The following is a 10584-nucleotide window of genomic DNA, read 5'->3' as shown; positions in this document are numbered from 1 at the left end:
TTAAATTTATAAGTTACATAAAGTCTATTTTATGCTTATATAAGCTTGATAAGTGATATTTCACAAAATTTTCATATATTTTTCCTTCACAACTACCCTTCAAAGTAGGTGTTCTATTATCTATTAATTTTAGAAAAGAAAACTCATAGAGATCTAATTTAGCCAAATATGTATATGCACACATACATGTATATACATATATATGTAGAATCTAGATTAAAATTCAATTTAGTCTGACTCTAATCCCTATTTTTTCTTTTAAATATCATGCTGATAAAAAAGAATAATATAGCAAAGGAAACAATCAATGTTATTTTTTTCAATGATTTTAACCACTGACATCAGTTGTTTCCTATTTATCTCCAACACCTATTTGGTGTTGCTGAGTCTTTGGATATGAATGTTTTCTCTCTGAATTCCTAGTCCTAAAGTAAATTAGCCATTCCCAGAGTTGTTGCATATGCTTTGAAATCTAGTGATTATCGGATTTGAATTTTTCATTAACTAGGTGGACTCTGTGCCATAGTCACATTCATTTCTTTCTGTGTTCTGGGTAATGAATTTTCTTCATGTAAGGGTATAATTTATAAACAGGTTTTATTTTAGTTAACATGACACATTTTATATTGCTGCATGGACATTCTAGCATTGCTAAATGGCATATTATATTATATTATATTATATTAATTTGGAATTAGTGTTTTTATTTTCTAGGGTTTTTTTTAACATTTTTTATTGAGTTGTAGTCATTTTAAAGTTGTCAACATTTAGATGTCTATTGTTGATCTAAAATAAATAGACTGTCAGTTGTTTATCCATCAAAATTGGTTTACTGAGGATCATCAAATAATTGCAATTCTGTTTCCACAACTATGGCAAGCTGTGTGCAAGTCTCCTGCACAACAAGGGGAAAAGGAAGGTGAGAGTGCTATAGGAAACAAACAATTCATGGCTTTTCATTGGCTAAGTTCTTGCCAGGAAAGAAGAGCCTTTCCTCTTTCTATTGAGTTCTTCTATCTTCACAGGGCATGAGAACTGCCTCTTCTGATCTCCAAAATTTATTTAGTTGGGGTATATATTTATTGAGTTTTTTTACATTTTCCCTCTTTGATCAGTCTTTCTCAGAAAGCATCACTGATCAAGATTCAGGTTTTCCAGTTTCAGTGGCTTTTTTCCTATAATGCCAGGAAGGAGCTTCCCTGAATGTAGTGTTTCATGTAGAGGGAAAGTGCACAGATTAGAAACATATTTAAGTCACATTTGAGTAACAAAAAAGGAATTAAGAGGAAGACTCCTTGAGTACTTTTTTCTAAAGTCCTAAGTTATCAAGATCATGAACAATGGAGATCCTTTGAAGCCTTATGTCATCATCAAAGGTTCAGCAACAAACTTCCAACAGGTCTAGTTTGTGTATCTTGGGAAAGTGGTTATATCAGAATCTGTTCACGTAAATTTCAGGAAATCTTTTTTTTTTTTTAATGTTACTAGATAATGTATAGTTCAGGTCAGGGTTCAACTCTTTCTTAAGGCATGTCCCGTGAAGCCAAGGGTCTATTCCTTGGGGTTTAGCAGAACAAGAGTTGATTAGCAATATCAGATAGGGGCCTTTCTAGTAAAATTAAAGAGAGTTCTTATAGAGGTGTCTTCTCCGATAGACAAAATCTCCAGGTTGCAAAGTATGATTCTTAATGTCTAAGTCTCCCAAGACCGAACTGAAAAGATTCCTCTATCAAAGCATGGTTATTTTAAATAAAAGTAGTTAGGCTTTTGCAATATCAGTATCTCTCCTTTTATCAGTTGTGGGTCAAATGAAGCAGGAGCCAAGTGTGTTGGGCATCCTGTGATTATCTCATAGAGTGAGAGATTATGAGTTCCAAAAGGGGGATATATAAGATTTAGAACCAGTGGTAATATTTTGGCCAAGTTTTTTGGAGGTTCTATATAATTATTGTCTATTGAGTCTTAATAATACTATTAGTTTATTTAGCTAAACCAGAGGATTGAGAGTGGTAAGCACAGTGAAAGTATTATAAAACTGCCAAAACAGTATAGACCTGTGGAAAGTACATGACCAGAGAAGTAGTTTTCTTGCTCACTATGAAGTTAAAGAGGAGGTCCCAGGAATGCGACAATATTTTACAAATGGCTTTTAGCCTGAGAAGAAGTGGTAGCCTGTCTTTAAAGGAAGACTTCAATCGAGGGGGAAAACATATAGACCATGACTGAAATATATTTGTATCCAAGAGGAAGTTGTATGTAATCCATTTGCCAGAACTCAAATGATCCATTAGGCACTTTAAAATGTATTACAGCACTAAAAACAGGTTTCTTTAAGTTGTATTTCAGACACATAGGAAAGTGAAGTAGGAACATTTTACAGTCTTGTAAATGTTTTCCCACTAATATTAAATTATGAACACTATCACTTTGATAGTAGATCAGTAGTTTTAATGCATGTAGTGGTGAGTAGTTTGAATTTTAGAGTCTAAAGTAGGATTGAATTTTTATTTGGTTCAAACCAGAGTTCTTTCTTTTATCAAACCAACAATTTTTGAATTTCCTAACTTGTTTTTCCTATTCAGAGACCATACTAGGAGTCACTACCAAGTTTTTCTAAATTATCATTTGGGGAAATATTTCTTTGGATCATGAAGGAGATTTGGCTGTCATTGGTTTCTGTAAGGACAGCATTCCTTGCAGGAAAGTTAGCAAGATGATTTCCCTTAGCTTCCAGAAATTCAACTTTATAATATATATATATATATATATATATATATATATTATTCATTTTCATATTCATTAAAGGTGATTACAAGATATTGAATATAGTTCCCTGTGCTATATAGAAGAAACTTGTTTTTGTTTTCAATCTATTTTTACATATAGTGGCTAACATTTGCAAATCTCAAACTCCCATTTTATCCCTTACTCCCCTTTTCCCCCAGTAACCATAAGATTGTTTACTATATCTGTGAGTCTGTTTGTTTTGTAGATGAGTTCATTAGTGTCCCCTTTTTAATTTATTTTTAGATTTCACATATGAATGATGTATGGTATTTTTCTTTCTTTTTCTGGTTTGCTTCACTTAGAATTATGATCTCTAGGTCCATCCATGTTGCCACAAATGGCATTATTTTTATTTTTATGGCTGAGTAGTATTCTATTTTATAAATATACCACTACTTTTTTATCCAGTCATCTGTCTATGGGCATTTAGGTTGCTTCCATGTCTTGGATATTTCATATAGTGCTGTGATGAACATTAGAGTGCATGGACATTTTCAAATTAGAGTTTACTCTGGATATATGCCCAGGAATGGAATTGCTGTTCATATGGTAAGTGCATATGTAGGTTTTTGAGGAGTCTCCATGCTGCTTTCCATAACGTTTGCAACAAAATACATTACCACCAACAGTGTAGAGGCTTCCCTTTTCTCCACAGTCTCTACAGCATTTATTGTTTGTGGACTTTTTAATGATGGTCATTCTAATTGGTGTGAAGTGATACCTCATTGTGGTTTTGATTTGCATTTCTCTGATAAATAGCAATATTGAGTATTTTTTCATGTGCCTATTGGCCATTTGTATGTCTTCAATGGAGAATTGCTTGTTTATGTTTTCTGCCCATTTTGGATTGGGTTGATTGACTTCTTGTTGTTACACTGTATGGACTGTTTATGTACTCTGGAAATTAAGCCTCTGTCAGTTGCAACATTTACAGATATTTTCTCCCATTCCATAGGTTGTCATCTTGCTTTACTTATAGTTTCCTATGCTTTTCAAAAGCTTATACATTTAATTAGGTCCATTTAGTTATTTTTGCTTTTATTTTTATTTCCTGGGTAGACTGTCCTAGGAGAATATTGCTAAGATTTATATCAGAGAATATTTTGCCTATATTTCTTCTAGGAGGTTTATCATGTCTTGTCTCAGATAAGTCTTTAATTCATTTTGAGTTTATTTTTGTGTATGATATTAGAGAGTGTTCTAACTTCATTGACTTAATTGCTGTTATCCAGCTTTCTCCACATCACTTGCTGAAGAGACTATCTTTTCTTCACTGTGTATTCTTATCTCCTTTGTTGAAGATTAATTGACGATAGGTCTGCCGGTTTATTTCTGGCCTCTCTATCCTGTTCCATTGATCTTTATGTCTATTTTTATGCCAATGCCATGTTTTTTTATTATTGTAGCTCAGTCATATTTTCTGAATTCTGGAAGGGTTATTTCTCTAGCTTCCTTCTTTTTCTTCAATATTATTTTGACAGTTCTGGGTCTTTCATGATTCCACTTACATATTAGGGTTTTTTGTTCTAGTTCTGTGAAAAATATCCTAGATAATTTGATAGAGATTGCATTAAATCTGTATATTGTCTTGTACAGCATGGTCATTTTAACAACATTGATTCTACCAATCCAAGAGCAGAGGATATATTTCCAATTCTTTAAGTAATCTTTAATTTCCTTAGTCAATGTTTTGTAGTTCTCCATGATAAATCTTTCACCTCCTTGGTCACATTTATTTCTAAGTATTTTATTATTTTGATGTGATTATAAAAGAGATTATTTCTTTAACTTCCTGCTATTTCATTATGAGTGTAAAGATGTAACTGATTTCTGTATTTTAATCCTGTAATCTGCTACCTTGCCAAATTCTTTTATATAGTTCTAGTAGTTTTTGTATGGAGCTTTTAGAGTTTTCTATATTTAGTATCATGTCATTAGCATATAGTAACAATTTTACACCTTCTCTTTCAATTTGGATCCCTTTTATTTCTTTTTCTTGCCTGATGTCTGTGGCTCGGATTTCCAAGACTATGTTGAAAAGAATTGGTGAGAGTGGGCATCCTTGTTTCGTTCCAGATTTTAGAGGGAAATATTTCATTTTTTCACCATTCAGTATTATGTTGGCTGTGGGTTTGTCATAAATAGCTTTTATTTTGTTGAGATATGCTTCCTGTATACCCACTATGGTAAGAGTTTTTATCATAAATGGGTGTTGAAATTCATCAAATGCCTTTCTGCATCTATTGAGATGATTATGTGATTTTTGCCCTTTCATTGTTAATATTTTGTATCCATTGATTAATTTATATATGTTGAAACATCCTTGTGTCCCTAAGATGAATCCAGCTTGATCATGGTGTATGATCTTTTTTATCTACTCTTGAATTTTGTTTACTAATATTCTGCTGCAGATATTTTCATCTATGTTTATCAATGGCACTGGCTTTCATTTTCTTTCTTTCTTTCTTTCTTTCTTTCTTTCTTTCTTTCTTTCTTTCTTTCTTTCTTTCTTTCTTTCTTTCTTTCTTTCTTTCCTTTTTCTAGTGCTTTGTCTAGTTTTGCTATCAGGGTGATGATGGCTTCATAGAGTGAGTTTGGGAGTACTCCCTCCTTTTCAATATTTTGGAAGATTTTAAGAAGGATTGGTATGAATTCTTCTTTGTATGTTTAGTAGAATTCCCTGGTGAAGCCATCTGGACCTGGACTTTCGTTTGCAGGGAGGTTTTTTATTGCTGAGTGTATTTCATCTCTAATGATTGGTCTGTTCAAGTGGCCTATTTCTTCTTGATTCAGTCTTGGTGGACTGTATGTTTCCAGAAACTTGTCCATTTCTTCTAGGTTGTCCAATTTGTTTCCACATAATTGCTCATGGTATTCTTTTGGTTGCTTTCTTTTTGTTTTTGTTTTATTTTGTCTTGTTTTGTATTTCTGTGGTATTGGTTGAAATTTCTCCATTTTCCTTTCTTATTTTGGCTATTTGTGGTCTCTCTTTTTTCTTCTTGGTGATCCTAGTCAGAAAATTGTGACTTTTGTTTACTGTTTCAAAACATAAGCTCTTGATTTGATTGATTTTGTTCCTATTTTTTTTAATAATCTCTATTTTATTTATTTCCTCCCTGATCTTTATTTTTTCCTTCCTTTTACTGACTTTAGGTTTTATTTACTGTTATTTCCCTAATTCTTTTAGGTGATAGGTTAAGTTGTTTACTTGAGAATGTTCTTGGTTTTTAAGGAAGTCCTGTATGGCTATGAACTTCCCTCTTAGGACAAATTTTGCTTACCCTATAGGCTTTGTATGGCTGTATTTTCATTGTCATTTGTCTCAAAGAATTTTTAAATTTATTATATAATCTCATCATTGACCCATTTTTTTAAAGCATGATGTTAAATCTCTATGCTGTCATTTATTCTTTTCTTCTTTTCTTCTTCTTCTACTCCTTCTTCTTTGTTTTTCTGTGGTTGATTTCTACTTTTATGGCATTATGGTCAGAGAAAAAATTCTTGAAATAATTTCTATCCTCTCAAAGTTGTTAAGGCTTCTTTTGTGCCCAAGTACATAATCTATCTGACAGAATGTCTCATGTGGAGTTGAAAAGAATCTATATTCTGATTTTTGGGAATGTAACATCCTAAAAATATCAACCAGGTCCAACTCTTCTATTGTGACATTTAGTTTCTCCTTTGCTTTATTGATTTTCTGTCTGGAAGATCTGTCCAATGATGTTAATAGGGTGTTAAATTCTCCTAGTGTGACTCTGTTCCCATCAATTTTCCCCCTTATATCTGTTAGCATTTGCTTTATGAATTTAGGTGCTCCTATATTGGATGCATATATATTAATGAATATAATATTGTCATCTAGCATCACTCCTTTAATCATTATATAGTCTTTCTTTATCTTTCTTTATGGCATTTCTTTTAAAGTCCATTTTGTCTGAAACCAGTGTTGTTACTCCTGTTTCCTTGTCATTTCCATTTGCATGAAATATCTTTCTCCATTCTCTCACTTTCAATCTATATGTTTCCTTCACCCAAAGTGGGGTCTCTTGTATGTAGCATATTGTACAATTTTGTTTTATTATCCCAATCTGTCACTATGTGTCTTGATTGAAGCATTCAGTCCATTTACATTTATGGTAATTATTGATAGATGTGTGTTTATTGCCATTTTGAACTTAGTTTTGCAGTTTGTTTGGTATTTACTCTTTGTTCCTTTCTTTTTGTTTTTCTTTTTGTGGTTTGATAATTTTCTTTTGTATTAGCTTGGTTTCTTTTTTGTGACTCTGTTGTATACTTTTGATTTTTGTTACCCTGTTTTTCAAGTATATTAGCCCATTACTATATCTGCTCGCTTTAAACTGATAGTCATATAAGGTCAAACACATCTTAAAAAGAACAAAAGAGAAAAAAAGGAAAAATATATTTTCTTGCTCTGTCCTCCTACTCTTAGTGATTTTGGTGTCTCTTTTATATCTTCATGTTTATTCTATTGCATTTCATTGGAGTCATACCATTTCCAACTAAGTTTTTCTCCTTTCTATAGAGACCTACTTCTTTTCTCTTTACAGTAGATCTTTTAATATTCCTTTAGAATAGGTTTGGTATTGCTGAATTATTTTAGCTTTTGCTTTTCTGTGAAATTCTTTATCTCTCTTTCTATTCTAAAGGATAGCCTTGCTGGTTATAGTATCCTAGGTTGCAGCTTTTTCTCATTTAAGACTTTGAATATATCTTGTCACTCCCTTCTGGCCTACAATATTTGTGTTGAGAAATTAGCTGAAATCCTTATGGGGTTTCTCTTGTAACTAATTGTTTTTCTAGTGCTGCTTTTAAAATCATTTCTTTATCTTTAAACTTGACCATCTTAATTATAGAATGTATTGATTTATGTTGGTTAGGTCTGTTTGAGTTCTTCTTGTTGGAAACCCCTTTAGGTTTGGGAAGCTTTCAGTCATGATTTCTTCAAATATTTTTCAATCCCTTTTGCTCTTTCTTTTCCTTCTGGGACCCTTATCATGCATAGATTAGCATGCTTTATATTATCCCATTGGTCTCCTGTTGCTTTCATTGGTTTTCAATATCTTTTCAGTCTATTGTTTAGATTGAGTGAATTATATTATCTTGTCTTCTAAGTCACTTATTTGTCCCTCTGCATTGTCTAGTCTGCTTTTGACTGCTTTTAGCTTGGCTTTTATCTCAGTTATTGAGATTTCTGATTTTATGGACTCCTATTTATAGTTTATATTTACTTTTTATAGTCTTCGTGTGTATCCATAGTCTCCATTATTTACTTCAGTTCTTTTATTATCCCCTTTTTTGAAGTCATGAACTAGTAAACTACAAAGGTTTAATTTATTTATCATTCTTTTAGGAGGCTTCTCTTGTTCTTTTAATTGGGAGTAATTCCTATGCTTCTTCATTTTACTTATATCTCTCTGGCACTATGGATTATGCATTATCAGCTTTCTATTGTGGTCTTGAAGGGATTTTTTTTTTTTTAAGAGGATGAACTTCTGTGTAGACTGTGAACCTCAGATAATTTTGTTATGGCATCTGTTTTTAGTATGCATGGTTACCACATCTTTCTTCCATGTGTGTTGGCTATTTCTCTTTGATTGGTGGTGTGGCCAGTGTTGTGGTAATCAGAGCCTGCTCTGGTTGTTGAACAGGGCCTACTTTTTGTTCTGTGGTTGTCAAAGTCCTGACAGGGCCTGGATCTGTTCCCTTTTGTTGGAAGAGAGGCTTCCAGATTCAATTCTGTGCTGCAGTGGATGGTAGGCAAGTTTGGAGCAATTCAAGTACTCTTTGTTGATGCTGCCTTGTTCCCTTTTTAGCTGTGAGACTGTCAGTCCTCTGCTTTGTTGACCCCCAGGTTATTTGCCTTCAGAGCTACCAGTGAAGATCCACTGACTTCTGGGTCACATAACTGAATCATGGTATATTATCAGGTCAGTGCCATCTACGGTGCCAAATGCTGTTCCTGCACTCACCCCCACTGTCGGAACTCCACTCATTCGTCATAGAGGTTTGTATTTGCAGAGCCATCAGACCTGTAGGAACTGTGCAGTCATCTTACCAGGTCATCACCATCCCCCGAGCCATGTCAGTATAATGTAAGAAAGCCTGCTGAAAATGCTGCACCAAACCTCACCCCCACTGTGTGCCAGAACGCTGTTCCTTGCTTGTTTGTCTTAAAGGCATGGGTCCAGAGAGTCACCCAGTCCCCTCTGCTTGGGGCTGTAAACAAACCTTAGTAACACCTATAAATTTGTGGAGACATTAGGTACAAGTTAAGGCTTCAACTCCACCTCCATCTGGGAGCATCACCCAGCAAATATAATGGCTATGGCTTACCCTCACCTCTTCTCCAGTAATGTGCCAACAGTAGTATTGTAGACCTGCAGAGACAGTGGCTAAGGCCCAGCTGTGTTGTGTCCTTCCCCCTAGCATGCACCAACAGTGTAACTTTTTTTTTTAAATTGGGGACTCAGGCTATTCTGTTCTGTATACTCTCTCAGCCACAGCCAACAGCACACTCCAGCCCCCTGAGGCTACCACTGCACAATCGGCCTCAGACCTCCACCTGGCTGGGGCAGCTAGTCCTGGCCCTCCCCTGCCATTTCACATCTAGGTCTGGGGATTGCAGGCAACCTTTTGCCATTTTCTCTCATTTCTGTCAGGGAAGGGGCTTCTGTTCACCCCTCCAAGCCTCTGAGGTTACCTGCCTCAGTCCCTGCTGACCTCTCCATTGGAGAATGGGCATCTCATTGCAAGAGCACTATTCCACCTCCTTTCCCACTCCCTCTCCCACATTAATTTCCTTTTTCTTCTTTAATTTTTTCCTTCTTCTGTCACAGATTCTGGTAGAATTAAAAAATGTATTACCACAGATCTACATCTTCTTAAACTCATGATATAAAAAAAAAAAATCCAAACACACTAAGTGCTGTGTTGCTTTTTGTTTAGAAATTATCTCAGATTTTTTCTAAAACATTATCTGTCCTAAGATTTTTACTCATTAAATGATCACTGCAGTAAGGCTTAAATAAGATAAATATTTTTAAATCTAGGCACAGTTATCTATTTTAATGTAGGTTAAAAAGACACAAGCAACAATAAATAACTACATTAATAGTCATATGAAAAAATGTCAGTCAAAAACCTAGTCATCCTTGAAAGTATATTTTTGCCTTTAAAATTATTTCATCAGACACATAAAGTACAATATAGTTCCCTAAATGTGACTTTTATTTTATTTGATACTTTATATGTGTTAAATATTTCTCTGATCTACAAGATAATATGAAATATTGACTTACATAGCTTTAAAGCTTTAACTACCTTTATGATCTGTTAGCTATTTCTTCTTGATGAGGAACTAACATAAATATGTAGTTTAAAATATATTGTCTTTTATAGTAATTATCATTTCCTTCAATTTTGGAAAGAATCAACTTCATGAATAAATTTCTTTTATTAACATGTTCAGACTATTTGTTAATTTGTTAATTACTATAAATTTTAGTGAAAATGTTGGATTATTATTGGTATGCAATATAACTTATCAAATCATTGGGTCATATAAATAAGATCCTCACTATATATATATAGAGAGAGAGAGAAAGAGAGAGAGGGAGAGAGTTATAGTCAGTTTACAATGTTTACAATGTCAATTTCTGGTGTACAGCAAAATTTTTCAGTCATACATGAATATACATATATTCATTTTCATATTCTTTTTCACCATGAGCTACTACAAGATCTTGAATATATTTCCCTGTGCTATACAGTATAAAC

The sequence above is a fragment of the Camelus bactrianus genome, chromosome 14 (assembly GCF_048773025.1).
Source record: "Camelus bactrianus isolate YW-2024 breed Bactrian camel chromosome 14, ASM4877302v1, whole genome shotgun sequence".
Taxonomy (NCBI): Eukaryota; Metazoa; Chordata; class Mammalia; order Artiodactyla; family Camelidae; genus Camelus; species Camelus bactrianus.
Note: the sequence above shows the minus strand (reverse complement) of the source record.